The sequence below is a fragment of the Glycine max genome, chromosome 20 (genome assembly GCF_000004515.6).
Source record: "Glycine max cultivar Williams 82 chromosome 20, Glycine_max_v4.0, whole genome shotgun sequence".
NCBI lineage: Eukaryota > Viridiplantae > Streptophyta > Magnoliopsida > Fabales > Fabaceae > Glycine > Glycine max.
In genome coordinates, this window is record NC_038256.2 from 28,734,781 (window position 1) to 28,751,332 (window position 16,552).

A 16,552-nucleotide genomic window follows, 5' to 3' on the forward strand; every position below is an offset into this window, starting at 1 on the left:
TCTCTATTCCACTGCCATTCATCTTCCAAGAAGCAAAGCAATCCATTGATGAAGAAGATCATAGGCCTACAAGCTCCAATGGAGCTTACATCATGTGGTATCAAGAACATCTTCATCTAGGTAATGTTCTTTTGCTTCCTCTATCTTTTTGTTCGGTGAAATCTCTTTAATTCCTTGTTCTTCATCTTATTCTCCATGTATATCCTCCATTGTCTTGTGGTTTGGTGCTGTTTAGAGTAGATTCAAAAAAAATAAAAAAATAAACCGATTAAATCTTAGATCTACACTTGTTCTTGCATTTCTATGGTTCAAATTTTGTAGATCTACTCTTGAATCATGTTTTTGTGTTGATTATAGGTTCTTTCATTTTTCATTCATAATATTCTGGTGTTGAACCTTAGATCTAAATTTTATTCCAAAATATTGATTAGAAAAAAAAACACAAAAATCTAAGTGTAAATCACTTAATCCATGTTGTCTTAGAGTCATGTTTAGTCATAGTAATTGTTAGATTATGTTCTAAGTTTGTGTTGAATTTTTATTTTGTTGATTGAATTCTAGATACATTTGTTCATGTATTCTTGTCATTCTTAGCCTATCTTTTGAATTTTGAGTCTAATTCATGCATGTTATTTAGTTCATAACATGCTCTAAATCAATTCCTAGAAGTAGTCTTGTTGTTGAACTCTTTTTTTTTCTAAGTTTCGTACATGATGCCTATGATGAAGTTGAGTTGTGGTGCTGAGTTGTGGTTGGATTTTTGAATCTAATAAGTCTTAAGCTCTCTTGAATTGTGTTATTCAAGACAATTGAGCATAAGCAAACACAAATTGTAACTATCTAAGCCTTAAGCAACATAAACACTACTCTTGATTTCTAGGTTGAAATCACTAGTGCTGGCAGCTTGAACATATGAACTTGTATAAATTATTAGGAATTGGTCACTAGATGTTTTGAGCTTAAATTTTTACTGAATTTTCTAAACATCTGGACCAAAATTATAAAAAAAGAAACAAGCAATTTGGATTAAATTAAAAAATAAGAAAAATCACACAAGTTGGCAGAAAAATCAGTGTCCAGGAAAAAAAAGTGAAAGGGAAGTGTGCTTGTTGTTTTGGCTCAAAATTTGTTCTATAATTGGTGCCTATTTTATACCAATCCTAGTTCTTAAACTTCAATTGAAAATTATTGTGAAAACAAGTGCCAAAACTAGAGGTTTCTTGAGTCTTTTTTTCTTTTTAGTTTTTCTACTCTACTCTAGAGCCATTCTAGGTTTCCCTTTGAGTCCTAGCTTGCTTTTATGTGCTTTTCATTGCTTTAATTGTTGAATAATCCTTGAAAATTTGTCTTGTTAAAACTCTATTGGTTTAGCTTTCATTTCATTTTTTTGGTCTTTGGTGCCATACCTTGAAGAATTTGAGTCAAGAAGCAAGGGGCCAACCACCTTAAGAGCTATTGGACTAAGAAGCACTCCAAATTGAGTGAAACAACAAAGAGAGAATAGCCACCACAATTAAGGACTTTTTTTTTGTAATTTTGTAATTGGCAATTTGCTTTGCTTTCAAATTTTGTAACAAAAAGGCCTTTCATTGGAAGTAAGTTGGGAGCCTCCAATAGGTCATCCTAGTTCCATTTGTGTGTAATAATTTTAGGCAATTTTTCCTTAGGATAGTGAGTGTTTTGTTGGGAACCTTAAATGAGGTCATCCAAACACTCTTAGGATCCGCATAGTTTGCATTTCTCGCACTTTAATTTCTTGCTTACTTTCATAGCTTATTTCCTTTACTCTCCATTGTCAAACCGCCTAGGTAGCTTTCCTTTTACCAATTAGTTTTTACCTTATCTTCCACACCTCTTTTAGTGTTTATTTTGGCTAGTTTCAACCATATTTTCTTTTACCTTTTGTTTTCAAACCCCCAACAAGAAAGAACCATAACTTAGGAACCAACATGAGTCTTAATTCTTCATCTAGTGTTAATGGTGAGGGTTCTACTCCTAAGGACCCTTGTATAAGATATTAGATGAGTTGAGATCCCTTAAGTTGTGGAAAGAAAAACAAGAGAGAAAAGAAAAAGGTAAAAAAAGAGTGGAAGAAATCAGTCAAGATGAAAGAGAGAAAATAAGAGAGGAAGAAAGAAGAAAAATAATGAAACAAATGAAAAGAGAAAAACATGCCTCCTATAGTAGTCATGACTCTTGCAAAAGTTTAAGTGAAGAACTTAGCAACTATTATAGAGGGCGCCATAGTTCACATAGTAAACATCACTCCCAAAGAAGAGAAAAGGATAGAAGGCCTCAAGAGGTTAACATCAGAAAATAAGAGAGGAAGAAAGAAGAAAAATAATGAAAGAAATGAAAAGAGAAAAACATGCCTCCTATAGTAGTCATGACTCTTGCAAAAGTTTAAGTGAAGAACTTAGCAACTATTATAGAGGGCGCCATAGTTCACATACTAAACATCACTCCCAAAGAAGAGAAAAGGATAGAAGGCCTCAAGAGGTTAACATTAGCCTCCCATATTTCCATGGAAAAGATAATGTTGAGGCCTACTTAGATTGGGAAATGAAGGTTGAACAACTCTTTTCTTGCCATCATATTAGCGAAGAGAGAAAAGTTCCATTGGCTACCCTTAGCTTTCAAGGGTATGCCCTTTATTGGTGGACTTCCCTTGTTAGGAAACGAAGAATTCATGGGGATCCTCCAGTAGAGTATTGGAATGATATTAAGAGTGCCCTTAGGAAGAGGCACATTCCCTCCTACTATGAAAGGGAGCTTATGGACAACATCCAAAGGCTTAGACAAGGGAGTATGAGTGTTGAAGAATATAGACAACAAATGGAACTACTCCTTTTAAGAGCTGGACTTAGGGAGTAGGAAAGAACAAGTATAGCTAGGTTCCTTAGTGAGCTTAATATGGAAGTGAGGGACAAGGTTGAACTCCTTCCATATAGGGACCTAGATGAGCTAGTCCAACTTTGTATAAGAGTAGAGCAACAACATTAAAGAAAGCCTTCTTCAAAATCTTATGGCTCTCATTCTTATCCAAGGAAGGACCAAGCCCATGGAATTTTAGGGGCTGCACATTCAAAACCCAAGGAAGATAAGGGTAAGACCATAGAGAAATACACCCCTAAGACTAGTTCCCAAGAAAGGACTAGCAACATTAAATGCTTCAAATATCTTGGGAGAGGTCACATTGCCTCTCAATGCCCCACAAAGAAAACCATGATCATGAGGGGTCAAGACATTTATAGTAGTCAAGAGGAGACTACTTCTTGCCCTTCCACTAGTGGAATTGAAGATGAAGTAAGGGGTGAAGAGTCTAGTGAGGAAGTCTAACCCTATGAAGAAGGTGACCTCTTAATGGTTAGAAGGCTCCTTGGAGGACAATCTTGTGATCTATCTCAATCCCAAAGAGAGAACATCTTTCATACAAGATGCAAAATTTTAGATAAAACTTGTTCTCTCATTGTGGATAGTGGATCTTGTTGCAATTGTTGTAGCACAAGATTAGTTTCCAAGTTGAACCTCACTATCATTCCCCACCCAAAACCTTATAAACTTCAATGGCTCAATGAGCAAGGGGAAAAGATAGTAAACCAACAAGTAAAGGTACCTTTCTCCATTGGGACATATAAGGATGAAGTTCATTGTGATATAGTTCCCATGGACGCAGGACATATTCTTTTAGGAAGGCCGTGGCAATTTGATAGGAAGATCATTTACAATGGCCTAATTAATGAGATTACCCTCACCCATCTTGGCACTAAATTTGTGTTGCATCCTCAAACACCTTCACAGGTGGCCAAAGATCAACTAACTATGAAAGATAAGAGGGATGAGGAAGAAAAACAAAAGAAAAAGAAGGATTGTAAGCCCTTGTCTTCAAAGGACAAGGGGAAGGAAAAAGAGGAAAATGGTTCCTCCAAGAAGATTGTTAAGAAGGAAAATCATTTTGCAACAAAAGGTGATATTAAAAGAGCACTCCTTCTTAAAAAATCTTTCTACCTTCTCCTATCAAGGGAAACATCCCTTAGCACTGCCACAATTCGTACATTTGAGACCTTACCCCCAAAGGTCCAAGAACTCTTACATGAATTTGGTGATATATTTCCCAAAGAGATACCCCCTGGGCTACCTCTTTTAAGGGGAATAGAGCACCAAATAGATTTAGTCCCAGGAGCAAGCCTTCCTAATAGGCCAGCCTATAGGACTAACCCTCAGGAGACTAAAGAGATAGAGTCTTAGGTTAAAGAATTGTTGGAGAAGGGCTGGGTCCAAGAGAGCCTAAGCCCATGTGTTGTGCCAGTGTTGTTGGTGCCCAAAAAGGATGGTACGTGAAGAATGTGTACAAATTGCAGGGCCATCAACAACATCATTGTAAAGTATAGACACCCCATTCCTAGACTTGATGATTTGCTTGATGAGTTGCATGGTGCCAATATCTTTTCAAAATTTTTTCTTAAAAGTGGGTATCACCAAATCAGGATGAAAAAGGGTGATGAGTGGAAAACCGCTTTCAAGACCAAGTTTGGTTTGTATGAATGGCTAGTGATGTCTTTTGGGCTCACTAATGCACCAAGCACCTTTATGAGGCTTATGCATCATGTCATAAGGGATTTCATAGGTAGATTTGTAGTTCTTTTGATGATATTTTAGTGTACAGTAGGAGCCTAGATGATCACTTAGGACATCTCAGGCAAGTTCTTTCAGTCCTTAGGAAAAACACCCTCTATGAAAATATAGAGAAGTGTACTTTTTGTGTAGATAATATAGTTTTCTTAGGGTTTGTAGTTGGTAGAAATAGGGTCCAAGTGGACCCTGAAAAAATCAAGGCCATCCAAAAATGGCCCACCCTAAAAAGTGTAGGAGATATTAGGAGCTTCCATAGGTTAGCAAGCTTTTATAGAAGGTTCGTTCATAATTTCTCTACAATTGCATCACCTCTCAATGAGCTAGTAAAGAAGAATGTGGCATTTACCTGGGGTGAAAAACAAGAGCAAGCCTTTGCTTTGCTCAAAGAAAAGCTTACTAAGGCACCTGTTCTAGCTCTTCCTGACTTTTCTAAAACTTTTGAGCTAGAATGTGATGCCTCTGGAGTGGGAGTTGGAGTTGTATTGTTACAAGGTGGGCACCCTATTGCTTATTTTAGTGAAAAACTTCATAGTGCCACCCTCAACTACCCCACCAATGATAAAGAGCTTTATGCCTTAATAAGAGCCCTCCAAACTTGGGAACATTACCTTGTTTCCAAGGAATTTGTCATTCATAGTGATCATCAATCACTTAAGTACATTAGAGGGCAAAGAAAGTTAAACAAGAGGCATGCAAAATGGGTAAAGTACCTAGAGCAATTTCCATATGTTATCAAATACAAAAAGGGAACAACAAATGTGGTAGCTGATACCCTTTCTAGGAGACACACATTGTTTTGCTCCCTAGGAGCCCAAATTTTAGGATTTGATAATATTAGGGACTTGTATGCTTTAGATGAACATTTCTCTCCCATTTACGAGAGTTGTGGGAAAAAGGCCCAAGATGGATTCTATTTGGTTGAGGGGTATTTGTTCAAAGAGGGAAAGCTTTGCATACCCCAAGGATCCATTAGGAAATTACTTGTGAAAGAGAGCCACGAGGGTGGGCTCATGGGCCACTTTGGGATAGACAAGATCCTTGTCTTACTCAAAGAAAATTTTTATTGGCCCCATATGAAGAAAGATGTCCATAAGCATTGCACTAGGTGTGTGGCTTGTTTACAAGCCAAGTCTAGGGTGATGCCTCATGGGCTATACACACCCTTACCCATCCCCTCTGCACCTTGGGTAGACATTAGTATGGATTTTGTCCTTGGGCTTCCTAGAACCCAAAGAGGTGTAGACTCTATCTTTGTGGTGGTGAATAGGTTTAGCAAGATGGCACACTTTATACCATGCCACAAGGTGGATGATGCTTCCCACATCTCAGAACTCTTTTTCAGGGAAGTTGTGAGACTCCATGGTTTGCCTAGGACCATTGTGTCAGATAGAGATGCTAAGTTCCTTAGCCACTTTTGGAAAACCTTATGGGCAAAGCTAGGAACTAAACTTCTTTTCTCTACCACTTGTCATCCACAAACTGATGAGCAAACAGAGGTAGTGAATAGGTCTTTATCCACCCTTTTAAGGGCTCTTCTGAAAGGCAACCATAAGTCTTGTGATAAGTATCTTCCTCATGTAGAATTTGCCTACAACAGGGGGGTTCATAGAACCACCAAGCAATCCCCTTTTGAGGTTGTCTATGGGTTCAATCCCCTAACACTGTTATACCTCATTCCCCTCCCACTGGACACTTCTTTTATACATAAAGAAGGGGAATCTAGGTCAGAGTTTGTAAAGAAGTTGCATGAGAGGATTAAGAACCAAATAGAGAACCAAACAAAGGTGTATTCAACTAAAGGCAATAGAGGAAGAAAAGAGCTAGTTCTTAATGACGGTTACTGGGTTTGGCTCCATATTAGGAAGGATAGATTCCCTACTAAAAGGAAATCCAAGCTTAGCCCTAGAGGGGATGGACCTTTTCAGGTTTTGGAGAGGATCAATAACAATGCCTATAGGTTGGACCTCCTAGATGAGTATGGAGTCAGCACCACTTTTAACATTTTTAATTTAATTCCTTTTGCAGGTGGAGCTGATATTGAGGAGGAGGAACTAACAGATTTGAGGTCAAATCCTCTTCAAGGGGAAGGGGATGATGAAATCCTCCCTAGGAAGGGACCAGTCACTAGAGCCATGAGTAAGAGGCTCCAAGAGGATTGGGCTAGACCTGCTGAAGAAGGCCCTAGGGTTCTCATGAACCTCAGGGTAGATTTCTGAGCCCATGGGCCAAGGTTGGGTCCAATTATCTTTGTACATATTAGACTAGGATGTCATTATATTTGATCCTTGTATTTAGGGCTCCATAATGTAGGTAGGGTACTCTAGAAATATAGGATTTTTCAGCCCTTGTATTTTAAGGCACCTAGACTAGTTTTTGTATTAGGGGTAATTTTGTAATTTCACCTGCACTAAGTGAATATTTGATGTGTGTGTTGGGAAATAAAATTTAATTCAATTGGTAGAAGCCCAATCCAATTAAATTTTAGAGGGGGAGGTGAGCATTTGCTTACTACACCCCATTGTCACATCATATAGTCACACTTTGTGCATGTCCTTCATGCTTTTCATGTCTCATGACACCTAAGCACATTTAGTGGAGAATCTTGGAATTGATCTTGGATTAGTGGGCTGAACCATAACTAAAATTCACTAATCATAATTAGTGAAATTTTGGCTCCAAAGTTTGGCTCCACAAATTCAATTTCAAATTCAAGTGAAATTTGATTTGAAATTCAAATTTCCCTCCAATTTTGTGTGACACTTAGGTTATAAATAGAGGTCATGTATGTGTATTTTTTCAACTTTGATCATTTGAATATTAAACTTCAGATTTCAGAGCTCTTTTAGAGCAGAAAATTTCGTGCTCTTCTCTTCCTCTCCCTTCATTCATCTCCTTCTTCCTCCAAGCTCTTATCCATGGCCTCCTATGGTGGTGAGCTTCTTCTAGACTCATCTTCTCCTTGAAGTCTCGTCTCCTCTCTCTCTTCCTTCTCCATTCCACTGCCATTCATCTTCCAGGAAGCAAAGGAATCCATTGATGAAGAAGATCCTAGGCCTACAAGCTCCAATGGAGCTTACATCAATCCCATCATTCCAAGGTTTAAGCATTTGTTTGCTAATGGAGACGACGCAAAAGACCTTACATGACATGCACATGGGAGAAACTGCGATGGAATGCTCCGTCATCTGGTTGATTCCTCACAGTGGAAGAAGATTGATCGTTTTGTATCCGAATTTTAGCAAAGTGGCAAGAAATCTTAGGCTTGGACTAGCTAGTGATGGAATGAATCCATATGGCAGCTTAAGCACGCAACATAGTTCATGGCCAATTTTGCTAGTAATTTACAATTTGTCTCCTTGGTTATGCATGAAGCAAAAATACATGATGTTGTCTATGATGATATCGGGTCCAAGACAACTAGGAAATGACATTGATGTTTATCTAACTCCACTGATTGAAGACTTGACAAAGTTGTGGGATGAAGGGGTTTTAGTGTTTGATAGGTTTCAAAATGAGACTTTTCAAATGCGTGCAATGCTTTTTTGTACCATTAATGACTTTCCAGCATATGGGAATTTGAGCGGTTACAGTGTTAAGGGCCATCGTGAATGCTCCATCTGTGAAGAAGACAGAAGCTACATGCAACTCAAACATGGTACAAAAATAGTGTACACAAGGCATCGACGTTTTTTGAAACCTCGTCACCCTTACAGGCAATTGAAAAAAGCATTTATTGGAAGTCAAGAGCATGAAACTGCATCGATACTGTTAACTAGTGACCAGGTCTTTCAGCGGGTTCAACACCTGAATACTATATTTGGAAAGATCCAAAAGAAGGAAAAAAGTAAGACTTGGATATGGAAGAAGAGGTCAATTTTTTTTATCTTCCGTAGTGGTCTGATCTAGATGTTAGACATTGTATTGATGTTATGCATATGGAGAAAAATGTATGTGATAGTGTCATTGGGACGCTCCTTAACATTCACGGCAAGACGAAAGATGGTTTGAATACTCATCAAGACCTAGCTGAGATGGATATACGATCACAGTTGCATCCAAGGTCTGATGGTAAAAAAAATATACTTGCATCCAGCTTGTCATACTTTGTCCAGAAAGGAGAAGATAAGTTTTTGTCAGTGTTTGCACCGGGTCAAAGTTCCACAAGGATACTTTTCAAATATTAAGAGCCTTGTGCAGTTGAAGGATCTTAAGTTGGTAGGTGATGTGCCATTATTTTCTCCTATTTCTTAACCCTTTTTGCACCATTTTAAGTACTAATTAATCTTAATTGTCAAATTAATTACGCAGTTTTATTATTTGGGCCCATTCAGCTAATTTGATGTTTTTAATCTAATTTCAGGAATTAATGAGGCATTGGGCTTGAATCTAGAATTGGGCTTGGACTTGAAGAGGGTAGACTATTTTATTCTACAAAATTAGATCTTATCTTATCTTTATCTTATCTAGATATTATTTAGATTTGATCTCATCTAGATATTATTTAATCTAGATCTTATCTTATCTTATCTAGATTTGAATTTAATTTATGGGTTTGGATTTAAAACAGATTTGTAAGCTTTGGTGCTAGAAAAACTATATAACAACACCAAGGTTCTAGTTTAGCTCTCTCTCTCTCTCTCTCTCCCTCTTCTCTCTCTTCTCTCTCTCTCCTATTTTCGTTTTTTTAGTTTTAGACTTTTCTTTGAGACATTTCTTCGTTTTTGCAATTCCAATAGCAATAAAATTTCGTTCTTCAATTTATAAGTTTGTTATCTATTGATTAATGGAAGGCTAAGTCTCCAGAGTTGTTTTCTCTTGAGGATCAAACACAGTTCTCTTTGAGGTTCTATTATTATTGTTAAATTCTATTCAGTTTTTCCTCTTCACTAATTACTCTGAATTTGTTGCTTTTAATTCATGCGTGCTTAGTGGTTGATTAATTGTCTCTGCGCTTAATTTGCGTTCATGCTTGATGATCGTTTATGAGTAATTGGTGTATGTGATGCTTAATCACATAATGAATGCCTTATGTTGAATTTCACTTAGTAATTTAATTTAGGGTTGGATTAAGTGGTTAAACTGATAAAGGATAAATTCTCGCAACCTAGGATAAGAGACTTGCTTGTGAATCAAGGGGAACCAACGCATTTTAATTATGATATTTTCTAATTCAATTTTACTCGCTGTTTAAGTTACAAAAGCAAACACCCCCCCCCCCCCCCAATTTGTTACTATTTCCTACTATCTATTATGAACATTTGGTTTATCATTGCTCGTTGGAAAACGACCTAGGATCACTTCCTAGTTACTACATTTTAATGTTTATTTGATTCGGGTACGGCCTCGATCAAATTTGGCATTGTTGCCGGGGAGTAGTGTCCAAAGGTTCATAATAGCTAGTGTCGTGTTAGTGTTTAATTCTTTCGTGTTTTATGTTTAATTGTTAGTGTTGTGTTAGTGTGTGTTAGTGTTGTTTAGTGTCTTGGTATGTTGTTTAGCGTGTGTTCTGTTTTAGTTTTTCTGTTAAGCGCTTCCCCTGCTTCAGTTTTGGGTATTTTGCGACGAATTTAGCGACCACTTTTGCTTTCGGCAAAACAGAGTAGTAGTGGAAATCATGTAGCGACGGATTTTAGCGACCACCCTTACTGAATTATTTGGGATTTTTTGTTTTAGTAGCTATAGTTGTTATTTTTGGCTGAATTTTTTTTTGGTAACTTCTTTTAATCTATATTTTGTGGGAAAAATAGCTAGAGCCTTTAGTTTGGTCAGATTTGAAAGTTCCAAAAAAGTAGCAAATTTGATTTTTGTCAAAACTTCAAACGGCCATAACTTTTGCTCCGGTTATCAGAATCGCTATTATTAAAATTGTATTTGGGGTAGAAAAAAATTTCCTACGCCATGGCAGCCTGCCACAAGCTAGCTGAGGTCTCCATCGTCCAAAAAAAGTGATTCTGTCAAAAGTTTTTTATTTTTCAAGTATTATTCTCTTATTTTTCTTAACTTATCATTTTTAGCTTATATAGTTAGACTTCGAATTTTCATTTGATATTTTTTGTGCTATCTTCTCATCATTTTATGAGGTTGCTCACAAAATTTCAAGTCATTTGGATATCATTTAATTGTAGCTGTAGTTCAAACCTACACTGTTACTTGCATAAGAAGACAACTAATTGTGAATGCTGAATTTAGTGTATGACTAGAGGAAATCCATCTGACTTACGACTCTTTGATCCTGAGATAGATAGGACATTTCATAGATTAGTTAGACATCATTTAGTACCTTTTGAGCATCCTGAGCATTCTGTTATTGGTGATTTTGAGCATTATAGTTTTGAGCATTTAGATTTTGAATATTCTGAGAACATGGCACACCCTCCACCCTGTGAGAGGACTCTAAGGGAATTGGCTGCACCTGATTTCACCTACGAAAGCTTGTGCATCCAATACCCTGATGAGGATGTCCTATATGTTCTTAAAACAGGACTGATCCATTTGCTTCCAAAGTTTTATGGCCTTGCAGGTGAAGACCCACACAAGCATCTGAAAGAATTCCATATTGTCTGCTCCACCATGAAACCACCAGATGTCCAGGAGGATCACATATTTCCGAAGGCCTTTCCTCATTCTTTAGAGGGAGTGGCAAAGGACTGGCTATATTACCTTGCTCCAAGGTCCATCACGAGCTGGGATGACATCAAGAGAGTATTCTTAGAAAAAAATTTCCCTGCTTCCAGGACCACGACCATCAGAAAAGATATTTCAGGCATTAGACAACTCAGTGGAGAGAGCCTATATGAATAGTGGGAGAGATTTAAAAAATTATGTGCTAGTTGCCCTCACCACCAGATTTTAGAGCAGCTTTTCCTCCAATATTTTTATGAAGGACTCAGCAACATGGAGAGAAGTATGATAGATGCTGTCAGTGGTGGAGCCCTTGGAGACATGACCCCTGCTAAAGCCAGAAATTTAATTGAGAAGATGGCTTCAAACTCCCAGCAATTTAGTGCCAGAAGTGATGTTATTGTCATTAGAGGAGTGCATGAAGTAGCCACGAATTCATCAGGTGAGACTAAGAAGCTTGAAGGTAAACTAGATGCCTTGGTTAACCTGGTAACCCAACTGTCCATGAATAAAAAATCTGCACCTGTCGCCAGAATCTGTGGTTTATGCTCCTCTTCCGACCAGCACACAGACCTTTGCCCTTCTGTGCAACAATCTGAAGCAATTGAACAACCTGAAGCTTATGCTGCAAACATCTACAGCAGACCTCCTCAACCTCAACAGCAAAATCAGCCACAACAGAATAATTATGACCTCTCCAACAATAGGTACAATCCCGGATGGAGGAATCATCACAACCATAGATGATCGAATCCTTCACAACAGCAACAGCAATAACAACAGACTTATTTTCAAAATGCTGCTAGCCCAAGTAGACCATACGTTCCTCCACCAATCCAGCAGCAACAACAACAACAGCCCCAGAAACAGCAAATAGTTGAGGCCCCTCCGTAACCTTCCCTTGAAGAACTTGTGAGGCAAATGACTATGCAAAACATGTAGTTTTAGCAAGAGACCTGAGCCTCCATTCAGAGCTTAACTAATCAGATGGGATAGTTGGCTACACAGTTAAATCAACAACAATCCTAGAATTCTGATAGGTACCTTCTCAATCTGTCCAGAATCCCAAAAATGTGAGTGCCATTACATTGAAGTTAGGAAGGCAATGTCAAGGACCTCAACCAGTAGCATCGTCCTCATCTGCCAATGAACCTGCCCCACCTCACTCTACTCCAGATAAAGATGATGACAAAAATTTAAAGAGTAAGTTACCTAACAATTTCTATGCAGGTGAATCTAAAGAGAAGTAGCATATCCCTCTTCCATTCCCTCCAAGAGCAATTTCCAACAAAAAAAATGGAAGAGGAAGAGAAGGAGATCTTGGAAACATTTAGGAAAGTAGAGGTAAACATACCTCTGCTGGATGCAATAAAGCAAATTCCAAGATATGCTAAATTCTTGAAGGAGCTATGCACTAATAAGCGGAAGCTTAAAGGAAGTGAAAGAATTAGTATGGGCAAAAATGTCTCCACATTGATTGGTAAATCTGTTCCCCAAATCCCTGAAAAAGGTAAAGATCCAGGTACATTCAGCATACCTTGTATTATAGGGAACAATGAGTTTGACAATGCCATGCTAGATTTAGGAGATTTTGTTAGTGTTATGCCTCTGTCTATTTTTAATTCTCTATCTCTAGGTCCTTTGCAGTCAACTGATGTGGTAATTCATTTAGCTAATAGAAGTGTTACCTATCCTGCTGGTTTCATAGAGGATGTCTTAGTTAGAGTTGGTGAGCTGATTTTCCCTGTTGATTTTTATATTTTAAATATGGAGGAGGGATTTTCTAAAGGATCAGTTCCCATCATTCTAGACAGACCTTTTATGAAAACTGCTAGAACTAAGATAGATGTATATGCTGGCACACTATCTATGGAGTTTGGTGATATAACTATTCATTTTAATATTCTTGATGCTATGAAACACCCATCTGAAGATCTTTCTATATTTCATGTTGAAATAATTGACCATATTGTTGATGAATACATGACTGATCTTCATTCTAATCTGCATGCCTCTCACTCTTCATGCATTGAATCTGAATTTGTACTTGATCATATGTCTGAATTTGATGCTGAGAGTGAATCTGAATTTGATATTGATTACATGTCTGCTGATGTTTTACCTCTTGAGATTGATTTTATAGAGTCAAATAGAACTAGCCATGTTTCAGGAAGTACACATACCTCTGACTTTTCTGTACATGTCATGATAGTTTTGAAAGCTCAATTTGAAAGTGATAAGTTTACCTTTGTGAGAATTTGAGCCATCCATCATCATAATCTTTTGGTGTGTTTTGCCCCATTGATTGCTTGCACAATAGCCTTGGCTTGATTCATGTTGATGCTTCCTAATTTACATGCATATTTGGAAATGATTTAGGCAATTTTGTTCTTATAAACTTCTAGCCAAATGGACTTACCTTGAATTAATTCCTTTGATAGCCCCTTTGAGCCTATGTTCCCCTTTCTTTGTTTTGAAGCTCATTACAAGCCTTAAGTGAAAAACCATGATATCACCTTACCCTTAAGGAATTTTGGAGCTTTGGAATTGTTTTGGGAATAAGCTGGGAATAAGTGTGTGGGGGGGGGGGGGGGGTATGTTTCATTGGAAGATATAATTTTGGGCCATGCTTAATGTTTTATTTTGTCCATGCTTGATGTATATATATATTGCCTAGTTCTTGTTTTAATCTTCAAATTTGTACTGTTAAAAAAAAAAGATGATGAAAAAAAAAATCAGTTGCTGCAAATTCGTACTGTTAAAAAAAAAGAGAAGAAGAAAAGAAGTGAAGTTGAATAAATGAGGTCTTGTTATGAGGACTTGATTTGGGAGCCTTGGTTGATTTTGTTGATATTAGAGGGTTTGGGTTTACTACTTGTGCTTAATTTCAACTTATTTCCCATTGCTCCTCTATTCCATTGCCATTTAGCTACTTATTCCATATTTTTTTCCCTACCTTTTCCTTGGCCCCATTACAACCTTTAAAGACCTTTTGATCCTCATGTGCTTGTGTTTATGGGTTGATTGTCAATTTTAGAATTTTGCCAAGTCTATGTGGTGTTTGTTTTCATGGGTGCTTCGAGAGTAAACAGTAGCCTAGACACTTGAGAGATAGAATGTATATCTTGTGAGGCTTTATCACTTTTCATTATTAAGCAAATTTACTATTTTGCCATGATTGGGTTGCTTGGATGATTTTCACGAATGTCTTGACTCTTTGGATCTCTTCATGTTATAAGTTACCCATTCCTTGATGTTCATTGAGAAATATGTAAATGTTTTGTCTGTCTCTCTTTGATATCCTTGGATTTTGTTCTTTATTTCATTTTGCCCAGGAGTGCAAAAGGCTAAGTATGGGGGGGGGGGGGTTGATGTGCCATTATTTTCTCCTATTTCTTAACCTTTTTTGCACCATTTTAACTACTGATTAATCTTAATTGTCAAATTAATTAGGCAGTTTTATTATTTGGGCCCTTCAGCTAATTTGATGTTTTTAATCTAATTTCAAGAATTAATGAAGCATTGAGCTTGAATCCAGAATTGGGCTTGGACTTGAAGAGGACAAACTATTTTATTCTACAAAATTAGATCTTATCTTATCTTTATCTTATCTAGATATTATTTAGATTTGATCTCATCTAGATATTATTTAATCTAGATCTTATCTTATCTTATCTAGATTTGAATTTAATTTATGGGCTTGGATTTAAAACAAATTTGTAAGCTTTGGGGCTGGAAAAACTATATAACAGCACCAAGGTTCTAGTTTAGCTCTCTCTCTCTCTCTCCCTCCCTCTTCTCTCTCTTCTCTCTCTCCTATTTTCGTTTTTTTAGTTTTAGACTTTTCTTTGAGACATTTCTTCGTTTTTGCAATTCCAGTAACAATAAAATTTCGTTCTTCAATTTATAAGTTTGTTATCTATTGATTAATGGAAGGCTAAGTCTCCAGTGTTGTTTTCTCTTGAGGATCAAGCACAGTTCTCTTTGAGGTTCTATTATTACTGTTAAATTCTGTTCAGTTTTTCCTCTTCACTAATTACTCTGAATTTGTTACTTTTAATTCATGCATGCTTAGTGCTTGATTAATTGTCTCTGGGCTTAATTTACGTTCTTGCTTAATGATCGTTTATGAGTAATTGGTGTATGTGATGCTTAATCACATAATGAATGCCTTATGTTGAATTTCGCTTAGTAATTTAATTTAGGGTTGGATTAAGTGGTTAAACTGATAAAGGATAAATTCTCGCAACCTAGGATAAGAGACTTGCTTGTGAATCAAGGGGAACCAATGTATTTTAATTCTGATATTTTCTAATTCAATTTTACTTGCTGTTTAAGTTACAAAAACAAACAACCCCCCCCCCCCCCCCACAATTTGTTACTATTTCCTACTATCTGTTGTGAACATTTGGTTTATCATTGCTCGTTGGGAAATGACCTAGGATCACTTCCTAGTTACTACATTTTAATGTTTATTTGATTCGGGTACGACCTCGATCAGTAGGGTTAAAGTATCACGATTGTCATGTCTTGATGCAACAATTGTTAGCCGTGGCCATACGAGACATTTTGCCTAACAAAGTCAGGTTAGCCATAACTCGGTTGTGCTTTTTCTTCAATGCCATATGTAGCAAAGTCCTTGATCCTGTGAAGTTAGATGAGTTGGAAAACAAGACTGCTATTATATTGTGTCAGTTGGAGATGTATTTTCCTCCTGCTTTCTTTGATATCATGGTTCACTTAATTGTTCATCTGGTCAGAGAAATTAAATGTTGTGGTCCTGTTTATTTGCGGTGGATGTACCTAGTTAAGCGATACATGAAGATCTTAAAAGGGTATACAAAGATCTACACCATCCGGAAGCATCTATTGTTGAAAGGTACATTGCAGAAGAAGCCATTGAATTTTGTTCAGAGTACATCAAAAAGGCTAAACCTATTGGGCTTCCCGAGTCTCGGCATGACGAAAGAGTGGGCGGTAAGGGTTCAAGAGGACTGCATGTTATCACTCTAACCGTAGAAGATTTGCAACAAGCTCACTTGTATGTGTTGAATAACAATAATGAAGTTTTGCCATGCATACTTCGGCATGAAGGTTTAGTGAAAGAAAGTAATCCAAAAATGTCAAAGAACTGTGTCTTGAAAAATCATAACAAAACTTTCCTAGATTGGTTTAAAGATACAATCTTTGTTGATGATAATGCTTCTGAAACATTAAGAAAACTAGCATATGGGCCTAGAAGAAATGTTATTACTTGGCAAGGATATGATATAAGAAAGTATTCCTTTTATACAAA

The 16,552-nt window shown here is 37.1% G+C and overlaps 1 non-coding gene across 1 annotated transcript; it reads right to left on the minus strand.

Annotated features, from left to right (window-relative positions):
* Positions 1-11,376: 11,376 nt before the first annotated feature.
* On the minus strand, positions 11,377-11,483 carry LOC113000859 (small nucleolar RNA R71). The gene has a single exon (XR_003266180.1). It is a non-coding gene; the product is annotated as a small nucleolar RNA R71 (small nucleolar RNA).
* Positions 11,484-16,552: the final 5,069 nt, after the last annotated feature.